At 30.1% G+C, this 20,223-nt stretch overlaps 1 protein-coding gene across 1 annotated transcript in view; it reads left to right on the top strand.

Moving 5' to 3' along the window:
* Positions 1 to 562: 562 nt before the first annotated feature.
* Positions 563 to 20,223, top strand: part of bnb (bangles and beads) — a 29,662-nt gene continuing 10,001 nt past the window's right edge. Inside the window, exon 1 of the mRNA XM_088241591.1 lies at positions 563 to 670. The gene's annotated coding sequence lies outside the window, so the exon portion shown is untranslated. The remainder of the gene's footprint in view (positions 671 to 20,223) is intronic.

Below are 20,223 nucleotides of genomic sequence, written 5' to 3'. Positions count from 1 at the left end.
CTCGTTAGTACATCCATACATATTATTTCAACATACTTAGAAGGTTTTTAAAACATTTCACGATGCAGTGTCAAATGTCAGCGATGGTTTAAAAACAAAATAAATAAAAAATACGATCCACTTAAATCAGTGTATAGGTACGAGTATGTATATGTACATTAAGGCGACCAGATAATTTTTCACTTCGGCCATTTGGCGATTGGCGTCCTTTTAAAAAAGGATGCATAAACGAGTTTGAAAAATCAGGATAGCAACGGACCCAAGCGGACTGGGGTCGATGGAAAGAAAGCTTTCTAACCAACACTGCATTCCCTTTCAGAATAAGACGCCGAGTTAGCCATTGAAGTATCGAACCTCTGCAGAGCGATGCAGACATCTCGTATCATCTGCACACCGAGACCGGAATTAGAACACCACCCGGGTCTGAAATCAGCAAACTTACTTCTTATTCTTCAGGAAAATTCGCTGACATCCGTGAGGTTCTCGTTTCGTGGTTGGAGCGTTGTCGGCGCGCCGGGTGCCACGGGCCTATATAAGGGAGCTGGTCAAAGCAGTTGAAGTTAATCAGCGCCAGACCTTCGCCCGACGCTGTCGTCAGTGACAATAGTGAAAAGTTCAACACTCGCGGTACACACGCTTTCAGACGCTTTTCATCCCCGTAAATTGCAAGGTTTGTCAGCTTTTTAATACACTTGCGCATAGCACAAAAATATTCCGACCATAACAGTCGTAATACTATCGCTTTAGTTCGTTTTTATCCAAAAGACCAAAACACAAATCTGCAGAAAGAGAGCTTTAAAGTTTATTTTCACGAAATAAACATAAATAATGACCACAACTTAAAAAACCCCACAATTTTTTTGAATACATAAATTTTTCATTTGAATTTCATAAATAAAGGCTTTCTCAGAACTCCTGTACACTTAACTCAATTTTATTTAAATGGTCTGTTGTATAAAAAACGAACTAAAGTGACGATACATTTGTGCAAAATATTTTTTAAATATATGTTTGTTACGAAAACTTCGAATGAGGTTTAAATTCAAGATTTATGACAATGCTATGTTATTTTCAAAACAATGCAATTACAATTTTTGATAACGTTGTATTTGTAAATGACCTTAAAACAGATGCAAATCTAGAAAGTTAACTAAATAGTGAAAATATAAGAAATACTTTGTATTATTGTTTAATTGGCTGAATAATTATTTTTCTTATTTACATATTATATTTTGTCTAACTTACGTAAATATGTAAGAACTTTATTTAACAACGTTTCGTGTTAGTATTATAAGAATTAATATTTGTAGTCAGTAGTAGTAATATAAATATTGAAACCAACATTTTAAAAATAAGTCATTCTAAGGTGTGTTTTTATCAATAATAAATATTTTCCAAAGTAATGATCCTCGGGTTTAATAAACTTCGGTATGAAACAATAAATACATTTTCCGATTTTTAAAGAAACAGAAAAAGAAATTTGTTTTACTAACTAACGAAATAAGAAAAACAAAACGAATACATTATTTCAAAATATGACGGCATTTTTATTATTATTATTTATGCCTAACTTACTAAAAATAGCCGAGACGGGGAGGAAAACAACGCAAAATTTAAAGTAAATTCTGGAATGAATAATAATAACCTTTATGATAACATTAAGCGTGATAAAGTATAATACAATAGATCAATATTAACATACACAGCCGACGAATTAACATCTCTCAAATCTTTAATTTATATTTAAAGTTTTTTGCGGGAATTGTTAATAATTTCTCAGATTACATTGAAATCAATACCAAAAGAAGATATCCTTGTAGAAATTTGTAGTAATCAATGCGAGCAATTAATTTATTACGATTTATTAATAATATTTAAAAGTCGAGGTTCTATTCTAATGCCTGACATTTAAAAAAACGGGAAATAAAACTATCGTGTTCATTCCCAATGATTAAAAAAACAATTACCCACAGCGAACTAATCTTCTCAAAGTATTTTTAGATGATTTTATGATAGTATTAATTGGATATTTAATAACGATGCATATTTTAAAACTTATTTTATGGCTCTTACATAAAATAAATTATTGTTTTTTTAAGCATTTGTATTTGAAAACTTGTTTGATCACGAATCGAGAGATAATTTATTTGAAACCTTTGTTTAATTAAAATGAAATAATTTTTAATTTGGATGTAAATCTGTCACTTATAAATGTTATAATAGTACAAAAATACGCCTTAAAAGACAAAGGCTTATTGCTAGTTAAGAGCTCGTTTTTAAAAAGTCAGTATTATTAATTTGATACGATATGAATATTTAAAAATAACATATTAAGGAGATAACAACATGTAAAAAGAGAAGAGACAGATCATAACCCCGGTAAATGCCTAGACTTCCATACTATCTTCTCTAAAATGTTATCCATCTCTGTTGCAATAGATTATTCCTAATAACTCCTCAGTATAAGAAATACAGTCTTCGTCAACAAACAAACAAAACTTAAATATTGTTAATAAAACCGAAAAATCCAAGAAGTATAAAAATTTTAATATGTTATTAGGCATTGCCTAGTTAAGTATGTGGGTAAAAAAGTTCAGTCAGTTAAATATCACCCGCATTATAAAGGTTTCAGCTCTTTATCTGCACAAAAATCAACAGATAAAAGAATTGAAGAAATACGGGGTTTCAAACATGGGCAGAATAGTGAATGCTACATAGTGTGTAAAGTGGTCACTTAAACGAGCCGATGACAGGTGTTTCCTTCTCTGAAATTTTCTCCATCTCCGTTGTAATATCATGATCTTAATAAATCCAGTCATTGTCTACAACTCAAAATATTGTTGAATATGTAATATATTATGATTGCATAAACATATTTCGTGAAATGCTTGTAAAATACTTTATTTTTCAAAAAAATCATAAATTAAGAAACCGTTTTGAAAAGCAGAAAAATAGCGAGTATAAACATAATAAAATTTAATTCAAAACAAAAATCAATATAAGTTTCAGCGCCCTTGGGGTGATTTTCACTAAAATGGCGCTATATAAATTATCCACAATAATAAACAGGTTGCATTCCGGCCGTCATTGGTTTTTCTAAACGTTGCGCATTGAAGTGATTTCAAAGGAGGTACATATAAAAATTAAAATAATGTAACCTAAATTTGACCGAAAAAAACGATTAAAATATTCACAAGACCGTAAATATCGGATAAAACGTTTTTTTTTCATTATTTGTTTTTTGTAAATTAACTGTAACCTTCACGGTACATTAAGTGATACATCGGGTTTACTCTAGCGAAACTTGCGACAGTTTTGTTCCAAAGGTATCGTGTAGCCTAAATTAATAGCCTATGTTACCCATTGTTTACGAGAAGATTACGTTTCAAACTATTCATGAGAGATTGGACAGCAAATTAGCTTCAAGTTTTGTAGGGTTAGTGTGTTTTGTTGCAAATATTTGGTCAACATTCAAAGTTAATAAATGTCACTTTTGATAAATTATGTTTTATTATTTTGCATTGACTTATCAAGGCTTTACTGACAGAATGCATTAAGTCAGCTAAACAAATTCTGAAATAATCGCATTCAAAGCTTTTTTATTATTTCAACGTGTTGTTTCTCCCACAATCTTTTTTTTATAGCTTTCAAAGAGTATTCTTTCATTTAATCATAGCATAAAAATTAAAATCAACAATTTGCAACTATATATAATAATATTTGAAATATATAAAGACTGTTGACTTAATGCATTATGTCAGTCTAACCTCGATGTATTTTACCAAAGATGGAGAACAATTTAAAGAAAAGAATAGGAAGTCTAAAAATTTACAAGGCTTATGACCTCTATACGAATTACAACATTCAGCATTCTGCCTATTTTTAAATACCTAAATTTCTACGATTCTTACTTTTGTAAATTTTTATGAACAATAAAAGTAAGATCCATTTTTAAAAATACAATATCAGTTAATCAGAGCTTAAAACAGTTAAGCAATGTGCGGAGCTCACTATTTTTCTAATGTAAAATATATATTAAAATATAAAGAAATATTTGTCATTGGCTGATTTTATTACTACACAGTGAGTTAAGTGATCATATAAACTACTAATTAACAGATCATTAGTCCTATAAATGCCTAGATTTGATGTTCCTTCCAAAACGATTGTTCGTTTCTGTTAAAATCTCCGTCAACGGCACATATTAACTCTATGTGTTCGGCGAATGCTATAAAAAGGACGAATGACGAATATAATCGTTTATCGGATGGATAGAGTTTTCTAGATCAAATTGTCACAATTATGAATGGTATATTAGATTGATTCATCTTAATTCTACGCAGGAGAGTGACATTAGCAAGGCCAATGACGATGGTCGCAATGTACAATGGGTGACCGGTGATCGGTCGCCTGTCAATCAATAGCCCCGGTCGCTAAATAGTCCCAAGTTGACAAACGAACAAAACAAAACCACCCACTAACAATAGGTGACATGCCAAACAATAAGATAAACAGTAGTGACTCAGCCACTCAGTTCGGATTAGTGACGGAATAGCGTTAGCATTGTGGATTCGTAACAAAATATAATTAGCATTAACAAATGCTATTTTTTGTAATTTTTTTTAAAATTGCATTCAGAGGATCATATCACTGGATCTCACATAGGATAATCAAAGTTTTGGGAGACTCTCTTAAAGTTATAACTGCGTATCCAACCAACAAACGTCTAAGTGACATTATTCCTATAACATATTATTCCTATAACATATAACATATTTTATAAACAATAATAATTTAAAAAAATATATTTATTAAATTAGACTCTTTCTGATGGGACCCAGCTGCCCAAGCAGGTGTTTGTTTTTAAAGAAAACTATCGTTATTCCAGGAAACAATGCGATATACCCAGCAACCCTAATCTTTTATTATCAAAATATCATAAACTAGGCTAGATTTATGACTTCATAATTAGTAAAAAATATAAATTACAGATAAATACTACATATTTTTTACTGATTGACTCTGGGAGATTGGCTAAAGTATATATTTTTGTCGACCTGGTCAGCACGTATATCTACCATGCAAGAGGTCTCAGGTTCGAACCCCGACATGGTTGACATGAAATACTTATTTAAAAAAGGTGTTTGCACACTAGAATGTTTCATAGTCCCTGGACTAGCATCTTAAGCGCAAGACTGATCATCTTACCTTCATTTAACAAAAAATGATGCAGTTACGCTGCGATTGGTGTATCAATTCAGTGACCTATGAACCATTAGGTGCAGAAGGGGAATAATGATGATGATTATATGTGAACACAACATGTACGAGTAACTTTTTTTATAATATTGTGTTCAAAACAATTCAAATGTCTTGTTAATTTACTTATTATTCATAATGTTTTTTGCAGTTAATGACAAAAAATTCCAATTTCAGTTATGCAGTTTTGTAAGAAAAACCCTTCAATTGTATCTACTAATTGGACTATTTGATTTTATAAATTCAATAATAGTACTCCTATAATTTTATTATTTGGAGTATCCATAAAAATATCAATATGAACATTCCCGTCTACATTATTATAAATATAACCTTAACATAAGAGATAATGCGTTAATATATGCCATACTACCATACTAAAGGTTGACTCATAAAAGCACAAAACAAATTTCCGAAAATAAAACTTTGAAAAAAATGTTTTTATAACGTGCCTTTGTTCATTAATAAAAACGTATTTTTACATTTTTTTTAGATGCAAATAGCTTAAGTCACATCAAGATATGCCTTCTAAGCATTTGAAAAAGTTAACAAATAATTTGAATATTTTTTTATTAATGTTAGCGCCAAAACATCACACGATAATTCAAATCAATTTCCGCGAAATAGCACCTCATAAACAAACAAAAAAGAAAACTTGTTTTTGTTATGCTAAAATGATCTAATGGTGCATTGTTCCGAACAAGCACGTATTTGCGACCGGTAAACAAAATATCTGCGTATAAAGGTGTGTCTGATTACTTTTTGCCGCCTCGAAGTTTAGTCATTTCGAAACATTGGACTTATTATTAATTTAAAACTCAACATTGGAATGTGTCCTTCTAGCTACGGTTTTCTACAATTGAACGTAGTTGTGCAGAAAGTAGCCAGCCATAGAAAAGGGAAACAACAGTTGAAACGTTTTTTACGTCGACAAATGATAAATAATACAAACATTCGTTTTTAGTAATACAAACAAGAATTTGACTGCGCATTTGACCAGTTTGAATTATTTTTCAAGTCTGGCTGTCCACACAACCTAAAATGCGCACTTTGCTGAAAACAGCCAGCCCTAGTAAAACTCTGATGTCTGTTCTGTCATTATGTATTGAACATATATTTATAATAGGGTACAATTGTAAAAAGTCAATTAATTAACAGTGTTAAAGGAGTTTTGGTGATTTTTTAAAGCATAAATGTTAACCACACAATCTAGATTATGCATTTTTCAGAAAACATCCCAATCTAATATCGAATAATACCTCATTCAAACTTTGAATGTATTAGGTGACATTTTGTATGAAAACATTTTTTTTTTATTATGGGTATTTTTAAATCAATGAATATATAAAATTGAAATACTTATGTATTTATCCACTTAAATTTATTTAAGAGAGCCAAATTTCAGGAGGCATTAATCTTCCCATCAGCATCTATAACGTGAGATTTTTCGAGTGCTGTAGTTGTTTTCTGCAATTTGAGAAATGCCGTTTTTGTGATCAACACTATTTTCAGAAGGTGATTATTACAGTTTTTGTATGAAAGCGACTTGGCTAGTTTAAGCAGAATCCAGAATTGACCTGACTGCTCACACGATAACACAAATATATTTTTTTTTTCAAAATTGTGGACTGGCTTCTTTCTGCATAACTAAGTTCAATTGGTAGATGTAAAAAATACACGTTGCCCTTCAAAACGAGAATCCGTACTATATTATGCAAATGCAGATAGCGGTGTACTAAACTATCTCGCCGGACGGTGCTACATAATCGGAATCACCAAGTTGGGCATAACCTGTTATTTCTCAATATTGACTATCGGGTTAACGCTATAGTCTGCCTGGCCTGTACATAAACCTGTTAGATAATCCTGGTGCCAAACGGTAAATGGCCGGCTGCGGTTGTTGGGAAATCGTCAAAACACCAGATCAACTTGTGTGCAACTGTACATTTGGGGGCAAAGGGACGCGGATTCCCCGCAGTTCTAGACGATCAACTTGTTATGCCAAACAGTTATATGTTATTTGATACCCATCAACCAATACACGAATCACTACCATTCGTAGTTAAATCAAATCAGTTCAAACCTTTAACAACATAGACACAAGATATAATATTCGAGGCGTTTTATCAAGATAGATACTTAAACAGAAACGGTTGTCTTGAAAAAAAAATATACAAGTCCAGGCTAAGCTTATTCCTACAGTTGTCTGGTTAACATAGCTCAAAAATAATATATTGCAATGTATTACATACATGGAAATTTATCTTTTTAGAACGTGTACATATTGCCTTTTGATGTAAAATATCCGCATTTGAGTTTCCAAAAATAAAGTATATTTTACATACTTGTACGCAGATAAAAAAATGGGGAAAAAAAGTCAATGTTTTTAAACAATGAATAACATTATGACCTAAAAGAATACCCGTCTCTATTATCTTTCATTATACGAAAAGTGCATTTTTGGAAAGATTTCAATAAACCCATAAATAGTTTTAAACAAAAATAACATAAAATATATTTTGGGGACCACAAAAAGATTTTTTGTAAATACCGTGCTATAAACAAATTTTCCTACCAAGCCTGTTTACACAAGTACTTCACAAGTAAACACAGTTTAATATTTATAGTTGTAATTAACGCTTTACAACCCGAAATTGGAAGAGATATTGCGAAGATATAACATTGAAAATTAACAAATATATTTTTTATATCGTCATTACAAATTAAGATATTTAGAAGGTCTCATAATGTTTTTAAACATATTTACAACGCAACCCCCATCACGAAGAATAATTACGGGTATTTTTTTTGTCGTCATAGATTTTCCAATTGGTAATAATGTCTTTTTCAAACGAATGACAGTTTTTTTACATTTGTGATTTGTAACAATACTGAAATTGATAATAGAACGCCTTATACTCGAACAATGCTGGCAAATTGTGAAAATTAACCTACTTATTTAAATCGGCATTCAATTCGCCAAACGTACAGGGCTTTTCGTGAAACCAGGTTTGGCGACAGTACTATTTGTAGAAAAACTCCTGTTTACTGGCCTGCACGATCCAGTGATTTGACGCTATTGAATTATTTCCAATGAGGCTACGTTAAGTCTATGGTCCATGGAAACAAACCAATAACTCTTGAAGCATTTGATGCTAATATGACGCGTACTATTTTTGAAATAACGCGAGATTTGTTGGAAAAAGTGGCTAAAGGTTAGACCGACAGAATTCGCTATGTCGCGAAGGACATTAAATTTGTCAGATTTTTTCATCATTCTTCTATCATTTCTCATTCGTTAAAAAAAATAATGAGTATTTTTATTACTTTAAACACAATAAAAACAAACTTGTTTAAAAAACTATTTGTTTCTTTTACCTGATAAACAACATCTGATATTTACGAAGAAAACGACAAAAACTATATGTTTATCGCGAATAAATTTTGATTAATGGGTGCATAGGAATACATTCATAATACAGTACAATAAGACAGTAAGTAATATTAGATTTTTTTTTATTTGAAATATACAAGTTTTACTTCTTTAAGTTACGGAATGAACAAAGTTCAATTTAATTAATGAAAAATAATTTAGGTCGAGTTGAATAATTCAATAATTGCGTGTTGCTAGAAAAACCGATACACACATTCCATTAGTTGATTGTTGATTAAATATTTTGTTTACCAGCAAGTACCTACGTAGGTAACATAAACAAAGAAACTGAGAAAAAAAACACTGAACCAGATCTGTAAAATTAATACACGTGTCTATACCTGTTTTAAATCATACAGGGCCAGATACCAATATATTAAGTATACATTCATTAAATATGAGAGGAACAGAAATTTTTACTTGTAAGTTGATGATGAAAATATGGAAGTCTTGGCATTTCCAAGGCATTAACCATCCTGTCTATGTTTTGAGGTCCATTTTTCTTCAATTTTTTCCTCACAACAAAAAAGGTTTCAACTTTTTTACTCCATAAATAATCAGCCGATGGGGGAATTAATGAAATATAATTGTAAATATCGTAGAAATACTGGAAAAAAACTTAAACACTCAAATCCCTGTTTTGAGAATTAAAGCATTTAAGTTTTCTTCCAATTTTACTCTTTTACATTTTATTTAAATATAGTTAGATGTTAAGTGCTCATTAAAGAACATGTTTTTAATTTTTCCGTTTCTTAATTTTCTATTAAGTAAATTTTAAGTTATTTAAAGCTTTTAGCCTGAATACATGCCCGGTATACGACTTAACCTTAAATTTATTTTTAAAACTACAGATATATGACATTTAATATGACTTAGTATATTTTGCTAGTTTGTAGAGCGTTAAAAACTTTACAAAGCTGCATCATTAAGTCAAATCCACATATTTTCGAGTTGACGTTTTTTGCCAGTATCCCCACGATATATAGATAGAACAGTCAATGTTACACAGTGTGTAGAATGATCACTTAGACCAGCCAATGACGGATCATGGGTTCTGTAAACGCCACTTGAACGGGCAACGACAATTCATTAGCTGCATTGTAACATATATCAGTTTTTAATAAATAGAATAACGTTATTTTTGTAATAAATTCCAAAGAACCACAATTAGAATTTTCACTAAGAAAACTGGAATATATTGAAATATTGTCAATTTACAACTGTGATCAGATGATCACTGTTGACAATATTCAGAAAGGTAGTACCCGTATCTGTAACACAAGTCAGCAGATAAAGTATGTTAGGTTTGTTGTTTTTTGGAAAGATTCAAAATATTTAGTGCGAGTTTATTTTTAAGCGTTGACAAAGGAACAGTCATGTTCTGAAATCAGTCGGCAAATTCAAATTATTTTTGTCATTTTAAAGAAACTGGATATTCAGTTATATTATTTAACATTGAAAAACACAAAGTTAGGGCTTCAAATATTAATTTTAAATTTCTGTCGTTTTTCTCAATAAAAAATAAATAAAACTTCTAGAAATAATCATATTTATTATCCGGTTGCACTTACCGCAATGACGTGGATCGTATTTCACACTTTTTATTGTCATTTTTTTATGATTCTCTTTAAAACTATTGTTGTCTTTTAATAGACAATATGTTTATTTAAGAGTGAATGAGCGGAATTATGCTCAATTTGAGAGACCGCAAGGCTCTTTTTAAAAAAACTACACATTGATGTTATAAAAACTTAATAATACCTAAGCAAAAAAAAAACCTTAGAATTACGAATTACCTTCATGTTCTCAGCTAATGAAGAAGTTTTTTTTTATATCGAAAATCCAAAACACTTTTATTATTATTATTAAGAAATAACCCGTTATGCCTCTATTTTAGAGGCTTTTCAGCAGGTGGGAAAGAGATGATTTGAAAGGAAGTTATGAAAATTACACCACAACACCGGACCGATTGAAAAAAATCTTTCTTGGATTTCCTTCTTGAAATTGGTGGGAATCGACCCCGCGACGCAAGTTTAACAGTTAGCCGTCCAACTAACTGCGCCACGTGCCTGAAATAATTTTAACAAAATAAAATATTTAAAAAACTAATAAACCATGACACTGTTTCCCCGTAGGGGTAGGCAGAAAATATTTAGATGCGGGCACCGTTTAATATGATACATCAGCCGATTACTCCGAATTTCGAAAAATCCATCTTTAAGCATTTGTTGGATTTGGTCATGTCTTATCCTCCTTGTTTTCTGAGTCTCAATGCCCAAGCCAACGCAGTACTCTTTCGTGCACCTGTTTTTTCGTGATACGTTTGCCACACATTCACTTAAGCGATCGTATTTCGACATCATTCAGCCTACTTTCATCCTTGTTTTTCCAATTCCATACATCATTTCTAAACATTAAGGTACCAGGGAGTACAAAAAATTAAAAAAATAAATAATCAAATTTATTTAAGTAATGTTCTTTTGATTTACTTTATACAATTTGAATAAATATGAAATAACGATAAATGTTCGTATATCGTATACATTTCTAAGATCATATCTATGTGTATGGGAGCAATCACATAAGTCAAAATGCCTTACTTTTAAGGAGACAGTTTTTAGCGTCTCAAACGTTGCTGGAATCAAATCTAACATTTAAAAAATATTTTTTTTTCTCAATAATTATAGGAATGGTATTATTGTTAATGATCAGGAATACATAGTGAGGTGATAACTCTTTAATATGACTTCGTTTAAGGCATAAAGTTAAAAAAGGTTCTTCTTCGAGAAAACTTTTTTGTGGCCGATAACAAGTAAATTTATTTTGTGTGATAAAGTACATTGATAATTATTCTTATAACGTTATTTGATTACGTGTTTTGGAACACGTGTAAACATAGTTGCATGCTACAAGACGAGCAAATAAAAAATTAAAAAGAGAAAAGTTGACTCATGTGATTGTTCCCCCGCCCATTGAAATAGCACACCTTCTTACGTAGGTAATGATCCTTCTCTTATCCGAAGCTAACGGTTGTAGGCAAACGCATTAACCACTAAATCACGAGGCAGACTATATTAATATAGAGAAAATATCGCCGACGGTAGTAAAAAATGTCGTCAGTGCAAATTTTTCAAGAACGAGAAAAGATAATAAATTATATTTGTATTAATTTATTTGAATATTAGAACAAACATTGTCCAAGGAAAATGTGTAAGCATCCAAAAAAACAAGACATATGATTGCAGATTTTTTTAGCAACAGTTTTGAGAAAGGAATACATATTTCTATTTTAACGTACACATCTATCTATAAACACACATACATACACACTACAAAAAAGGTATAAAAACCTAAATTGTCAAAATTATAAAATACCTTATAACGTAAAATTTCGCATTCGAGAAGTTTCTAGAAGTGATATTCAATGGTTGGGTCCGAACACACTGTAGCGGTACCTACTAAGCACTTAAATAATAATATGGACTGGAAAAATTAGCATTAATAAGAAAATTGTTCCGGAGACTAAGACGCTAGGGCAAGACGCAACCCGCCCGCATCCCGCCCGCATCCCACGCACACAGACATAAAAAAGTTATTATTTCGTAAAAAATATGCAATTACTCTCTAGAAACACTCTTTCAATTGCGTCTTATTTACCTTATTAAAACAACAACGGATTAACTTCAGCGTCTGATTTTTTCAAATATAAATATGTACCCACTAATATTAATTTATTTGCGTTCATATGATTTACCAAAATATTTCGATTTTAGAAGCCATTTTCAACGAGTTGTAAATAACTCCGTATTGGGAAATGGGAATCAAGTTGTGTTAGATTGTTAGAACCTCAGACCTCTGATCCGTAAGTCCGCGACACTAGCCACGGAACCACAACCCGGTTCAATATTGGCGTGGTGTAGTGGTCAAGGTTTCGGGTTCGATTCCCGGTAAGAACACAAAAATTAAATGTGATTTTTCTCAAGTCTGCGTGTTGTGTAATGTAACTCACCACTGTAATTTGGCCTTATGGCCTGTAGTGATATTTTATATATATATATATATATATATTATTTATAGTTCATTCGTTTATATGTGTTTGTTTGTTCCTCTGTCTCGCTATCTTAGAAAATGTTAAAAATAAGACATTGGTGTAATAATCAGAATATGATAAGATACTGTTCATCAATTATATGTGAGTCATTATAGTCGGTTATCAATTATAATCGGCCTCGAGATGTAGTGTTCAGCGCGTTTGCTTACCATGCAAGTGGTCTCGGGTTTGATTCCCGATAAAGTTGACATGAAATATTTATTTCAAAATATGTTTTTAAACTAGAATATTTCATAGTCCCTGGGCTGCTGCCTGAAGCATAAGACTGATCATCTTACCCTTATGTAACAAAAATTATCAAGATACATTGAGATTGGTGCATCAATGCAGTGCCCAATGCACCATAAGGTGCGGAAAGGAAACGATGATGATTATATGAGAACACAACATGAACAAGTAATTTTTTTAAAACAGTTTTTTATAATATTGTGTTCAAAACAATCCAAAAGTCTTGTTAATTTTTAATACAGAATGTTTTTTTGCAGTTAATGAGAAAAGATTCCAATTTCCGTTGTGCAGATTTTGTAAGATAAAACCTTCAATTGTATATACTTATTGCAATATTTATGGCTACTAGTTATTACAATTTTACCTAAGTAACATAATAGACTATTTGATTTTTTGAATTCAATAATAGTCCTCTTATAATTTTATTATTTAAAGTATCCTAAAAATATCAATATCAACATTAATTTCTACTTAATTAAAAATAAAACCTCAATATAGTAGATAATGCGTTAAAATACGCCATACCACTTATATAAAAGGTTTACTTTATGAAAGCACAAAACCAAATTTCTGAAAGTAAAACTTTAAGGGCATACTTTACACACTTATTCTTTATGAACGGTTTCAGTCATTTTATTAATCAATTATTTCATTTTCACAAACAATATGCATTACATTACGTGCAGAAAACGGCATAAGACCTCAAGTATGAAACTAAATGCCATACATATTAATGACACTAATATATAAAACATTTGAAAAATATTCAGTTTTATTTTGCATGTTTTTGAATGACAGATGAAAGGAATCAAAATAAAAGAGCTCTCTAAAGACAACACCCATTAAGTTTCACTTTTGTGCAAGAAAATGACATTATCAACAGTTGCATAATATGAACACGTGGTCATTCTTACAGAAGACTCATTATGAAACAAATGATGTTATAAATATTGTATTGGTTACGCTTATCGGCAGACCGCTTAAATATTTTAAACAAAAATAATGTTTTACACAAATAAATGTGAAATACGGAAATTATTTTTATAAATAATCATCTCAAATCCTTTGTTCATTAATTTTCTTTGTTAAACCATACAGGTACAATAATGAATGTGTCCTCACTGGGATCTCCTGTAACGAGAACATTTTAAGTTATACGAGTACATTTTTCATTTTAAGTTGTACGAGAGAATAAAATTTTAATACTAAATAAAATTACGAGTATAAGACAAAAATACCATTTTTTTCCAACGGAGAAAATCAAAATTGATTCGGCCAAATTATATAATCCATACAAAACCCGTACATTTATATGAACTCATTTAATTTCATCATATTTAATACCATAACTTATCATAAATATAATTTCAATTGGAAACACAGTTGCAACTAAATTAAATTATTATTTTTTCTACATTAACAACATAACGCAAATATATCTATACATGTTCTAACTTCATATGACCTTTGTCTTGTACGGAGATGGGAGATATACAAATGAAAAAAAAATAATAGTGCAAGATAAATCAATAATATACACTTAATTACTATCACAAAATAATAATAAGCAATTAATAATTATACTTGCAGGTTATGTTATTAAGAAAAATTCGTATAAGGAATACTTAGAAGTTTATTATAGTATAAATTCAAATAATCAGTTTTTTTATGATTAAGGCTCATGCAAAAGGTTAAGGTTAAATAAATAACCTCTGGATATTTTGTTTGCATTATTAATACTATTGTACTAAAACCTCCAACGGAAACATTGATTAATCGTTAAAGTAAGCTATTTCCTATATCGTTTATTAAAAAACATATTAATAAGGAAGTTCAGTGCACCATGAAATTGGATATAAAAAATTTTTACGCGCGGTAAAAATTTGAGCATTAAACTGAAACTGAAAATGTATGAAAAAATAATAAAAATGATTTTAATAAAAACAAACTACTTTAGACGACGTCACAAGCTCTTGTGAATAAAGCAAATGATAGTGTTGTGATAGATTTCCAGTTAACGGAAAGCCAATTTATTAATCAGCAGAACTCACCAAAGATAACTTGTAACGTTACAAGCGGAGTAATTTCATAATTACAAAACTTAAAATACGACACAAGTTAATTTTTTAAAATTTTGCCTTGGTTTAATAGTCTATTAACAAATAAAAAAATGTAGAAAAACCACTGAACTTCGTCATTGACATAATAAGACTTGAGGGTTTGAATACGATAAAAATATTACTTAAATAAAATACACCAAAAACTTTTTATTATTTTTAAAATATAAACTGTGTATTTTTTGTTTTAAATTTAAGTAAAATAAAACCATTTGATAGCCACTTGACTGCAATGTCTAAAACGAATACGCTAATTGATTTTAGTGTTTTAAGATAAATATAAAAATAGTTGTTACACGGGAGGTGATCATTTAAACTGGCCAATGACTTGAAAGCGTTGGTTTCTGTTGAGACATTCGTCTTTCGGGTAAACGAAGCAATAAATAAAAATAAACTACATAAGTTTACATGGTTTTTATATAGCTTAAATATGTACGTTTAATATTATAGAGATTCTATTATACGTGGGACAGTAAGGAAACTGCACTTCCGTCACAGGAAGTGGATGCATTTATGCAATTTACAAGCTTCCGGTTTTTAAGCTCTTGGCTTATAATATATTTCCAAATTATGTTCTTGACATAAACGTCTCACGACGGGAAATCAAGTAAAGATGACAATACGACAGATCAAATAATATAACTGTAGGTATAAAAAACTGATTTTTTGATAAAATTTAAGTATAAATCCAGTGCGGAATAAAAAAATGTCATAAAATGTATTTTTGTTGGTTCCTTTGAAATAAGGTACCAGGCAAACTGGCAACAAAAATAGGTTTTTGCTACATAATACATAATTTTATTATTATTATATTATATTGTGTACTTCAGTACACAAAATAAATCCGTGATTCTTGACTTCATATTGTTCATTGAAATTTTGAAATCTTCAAAAGAACTTGTAATTTCATCGTGAAACTAAAATTACGTTTTTTGTCTATATTATAATTGACCACAACAAACACTAGCTTGAAAAATACAATACCAATGCATCATTATAAAAAAGAAGAAATAACTAGCGATATTTATTATAATTTAAATGTTTGAAGTACTAACTACACTTAATAACTGTATGAAGTTTAATGTAAAACAACTAAATTTATAAGCCTTTACTAAGTAACATCGACATTTTGAAACCGGTCGCCATCTAAAACTTAATTTAGTATTTTTACACAATTTAAATTAGTTGATTGTTTTACAAATATTTTGATAAAATCGATCTACGCAATAGTACCGTTTTTGAAAATAATTATATAAATAATATATGCATCGCAATGTCAATAAAAAAACCGGGAACAAAACAGTTGATTCTCTTATGATCTTAGACATTTTAAATGTGTTTTTACGTACATAAAAAAAAAATTGTTATTTTCACAAATTGTTTAATAACAGTAATACGAAATGTTATAAAAACAGAAAAGAAACTGTAGTAGTTGCATTTAATTCGCTGTGTATTTTGTTCACAGTATTCACAGAAACCCGGTAAAAAGATTTGAATAAAAGCCGTCAAAAGCTTTTTGATCACAAAAATCAACAACGGTAAAAACCCGTTAAATTGATCTAGTTTTACACCATTTTAGATGGTCCACTTTCGGCGAAGTTATTTGCAATGGTTTCAATAAAAAATTGTTTTTGTTTAATGTACCGACCGCTGAATATAAAAGTGATGAAGAAATATTTTGGCTGAACAAAAACGAATGGTTCTTCGAATAATCTATATTCTAAGAAATGGCACTAGAAACTGAGCAGAAAAGAACAAGATGATCGTGAAATCACTAATGGCTAGCTTATTCAACCCAACAATGCTAAATTGGTTAGATACGAGTAGTTAACAGTAATACTGTAAAATGAATATAAAATAAAATATAAAAAAATAAATAAATAAAACAACTTTGTTTTTAACCACTATTTTTTATTTTCCACCGACCGGTTTCAAAGCTAACAAGCTTCTTCGTCAAGGTTTACGTAACAAATGAATTGATTCCTTTTTTATTTTTATCATGTTCACTAAATACTACACGTGGACCCAATAAATCAAGTCGTTTTTTAACTTACACGGGTGGTAATTTGATATCACTATTTTCGAAGTTAGACAGGAGAGGACTGAATGGAATGGATATGAATATAAAATATTTATTTGATCAATATTAGTTTTATTAATTATGTATAGTAATAATTTTGTTTTAATTAAAAAATACAATACAAAAAGACGTTATTTTGACGTTTGATGGATGGATACAAAGTCACACTGGTATTAAGTCCCACGTATCTAAGATTCTCATGGTAAAGTTGACATTTTACTCACTTCAATACTCGCAATAGGAAAATATCCCTTTTTAAAACATTTTTAAAGTAATAAAAGTCTTTGAAATACTGTCGAGTAAAAAAAAATTTTTGCTAATTATAAGTAGCATAAAAAATTCCCACAAAAATCGTCATTTCATTGGCCACGCCCCTAATACGTCACGATTCATGTTTATTTGTTCCTAGCCATTGAAATTTGTTTAAACCAGTATCAAAAATCTTGACGTCACAACAACCGAGGCCAAAACACGTCACATTTTTCTAGCAACGTATTTTTATAAAATTTCTTTTTTACATTTATGTATGAAAACATTTTTCCACAGTATCCATATTGATTTTAAAAATAAAATGAATTAGTCTTAATGCATTTCATATATTTTTATCGGTATTCGTAGTATGTGATATTTTCCTTTTTTATGTTTGAATAGTCATCTTTCTTAATTGTCTTGTTGATTTTTTCAAAGAAATAGATTTCACTTACTAGAAAATGTCCAAAAATACATTTCAATATTAGTTTATAATTTATTATACTTTTTTTTCTCCATTTAAAAAATTTTTTTTTTGGTTATGATTATTTTAATAAAATAGATTAGAGAAGTTGGCTTTAAAAACAATACATATTTTAAGTATCTACGCTCAAATATTTGTAGACAAACAGTTTTCCGCCTCAGTTGATATTTCTGTCAATAGTTTATAAGAAAGACAAGTAATGGACATTTAGCTTTCCTTGATACTAAAGTATCGTTTAAACATGGACAATACATTACGTAAGACAATATTGTCTAGACCCAGCTCCGTCAACAGCCTCGACCGCGCAGGACATTACGAGCGAATTCACGAAAAATACTTTGTAATGAAATTGTTAAAGAACTAAATAATAAAAAAAAATATTTTCTGCCTCCATTACGGCAGAAAAAATACCCGGGAGCGATGCGCACGCATCGAGAAAATCGCTATTGTCATAAAGTCCTGTACGTGCGCGTTCCCACGAGGACAATGCGGCCGCGCGCGGTAGAGGAGATAATCACAGTTAGCGATTGCCTGCCCGTCTATCTCCGGGACAACAACTCGGAACAATGTCCTGTCCTATAAATTGCTGTTTACACGTGGACAATAATTGAGTCTTGGGACAGAACAATATTGTATTGTCCACGTGTAAACGGCTTTTAAGGTTCTCATTTAATGACGCGTAAAATAACATTATTTATAAATTGGATAGTGATAATAAGATGCAAATATTGGAGATCTAGTTATCGCGTCACGAGCGATAGTTTATCGTACAAGACATGAATCATTAATAACTGAAGATCGGGTTGTTTGGACTTAGTGCAAATAATATTATTTACTTGGTGAATCGGTATCACGCGCGGGGATTCTCACAATGTAAATCATATTATCAGTCTACGAGGACTAATGCGATTCAAATTGCACATATAGATCTCAATATAATAGTTAAACATATTATTTACATTCTTATGCGTGTTCATATTATATTATTTATGTTCAAGTAACACTATACATTGAATATATATTTATGAATAGATCATATGAACAGATATTTCTCTAATAATAATCATTTAATTATTTAAACATGTTAAATTACATATTACCAACGATGATACTTTGAATCTTCATGCAAATATACATAGTTTCGTTTAGAAATTTCGATTTTACTTTATAGACGACAACTGAAGATAACTATATTACCTTTATATTGTAATACGGGTCCTGATGACACTATATAATTGTTAAAATGCTCCTGTGTTATAAATACTCCCTAGAATTGAATTAATATTTATCGGTATATACTCTAAATAATAGTAAGTATTTTTTTAGTTAATAGTTATTTTAAACAAACATAATTACTCTTTGATATGATCTATAAATATATGAACATATTATTATTAATTATCAATTCAATTGAATGGGTATTAAAGCATAACAGTAAAAATCATAATAATACATGACAGATTGAGTTATTTTTCCTTTCGTTTTTAAAAATTGGTGACTACTTTCGTAATCAAATAATACAAAAATAAATTTAAATAACCACTTGCCGACTTTTCTATGTCTTCCAGTTTCGAGGTGTATTCACCATAGTTTCTGCACAAATATATAAAACTAACACGCCATGCATTTTATTAAGCAACCCTTACATGCACTGATTAGGGTATGTATCTGTTGATTTTAATGAAGTTAGAGATTAAATCTTTATTGATGTGGGTAAAATACTGTCGTAAAAGAACGCATAAAAATACTTTTCATTGAACTACGTTTTTGAGTTAATTATTTATATTTCAAACTGGTTGCGCTTCTGAACGAAATATGACTAGTCGGTTTTTTTTAGGTTCTATCCATAGATAATGCTGGTTTTGATGTTGCAATTTGTTTTTTTTTTATTTGTCAATAGACTATCTAACTAAGCCAAGCAATTATTATTTTTATTTTCATGTATCGTATTATCATCGCAATGATTTTTTTAAATTGTGTATTTTTTAATTACTCCGCGCGCGACATCACTAATTATCTTCGGTGAGTTGTTCTGATTGGTGAGTAGGCTTCCAGGAAACCATAAATCTATCATAAAACTCTATAATTGGTTGGTTCAGAAGAACTTGTGACGTCATTTAAAGTAGTCCATTTTTATTTATTTTTCATACATTTTAGAGAAACTTCGCAAGAGAATTAAATGTTCTAATTTTTCCCACGTGTGAGAAAACATATTTTATATTCTATTTCCCGTACCACTGAACTTCCTCATTAATAAACGTT

The sequence above is a fragment of the Micrasema longulum genome, unplaced genomic scaffold (assembly GCF_059751315.1).
Source record: "Micrasema longulum isolate JH-2025_06_02 unplaced genomic scaffold, ASM5975131v1 h1tg002983l, whole genome shotgun sequence".
Classification (NCBI taxonomy): domain Eukaryota; kingdom Metazoa; phylum Arthropoda; class Insecta; order Trichoptera; family Brachycentridae; genus Micrasema; species Micrasema longulum.
This window is presented reverse-complemented; position numbering and strand designations above follow the sequence as displayed.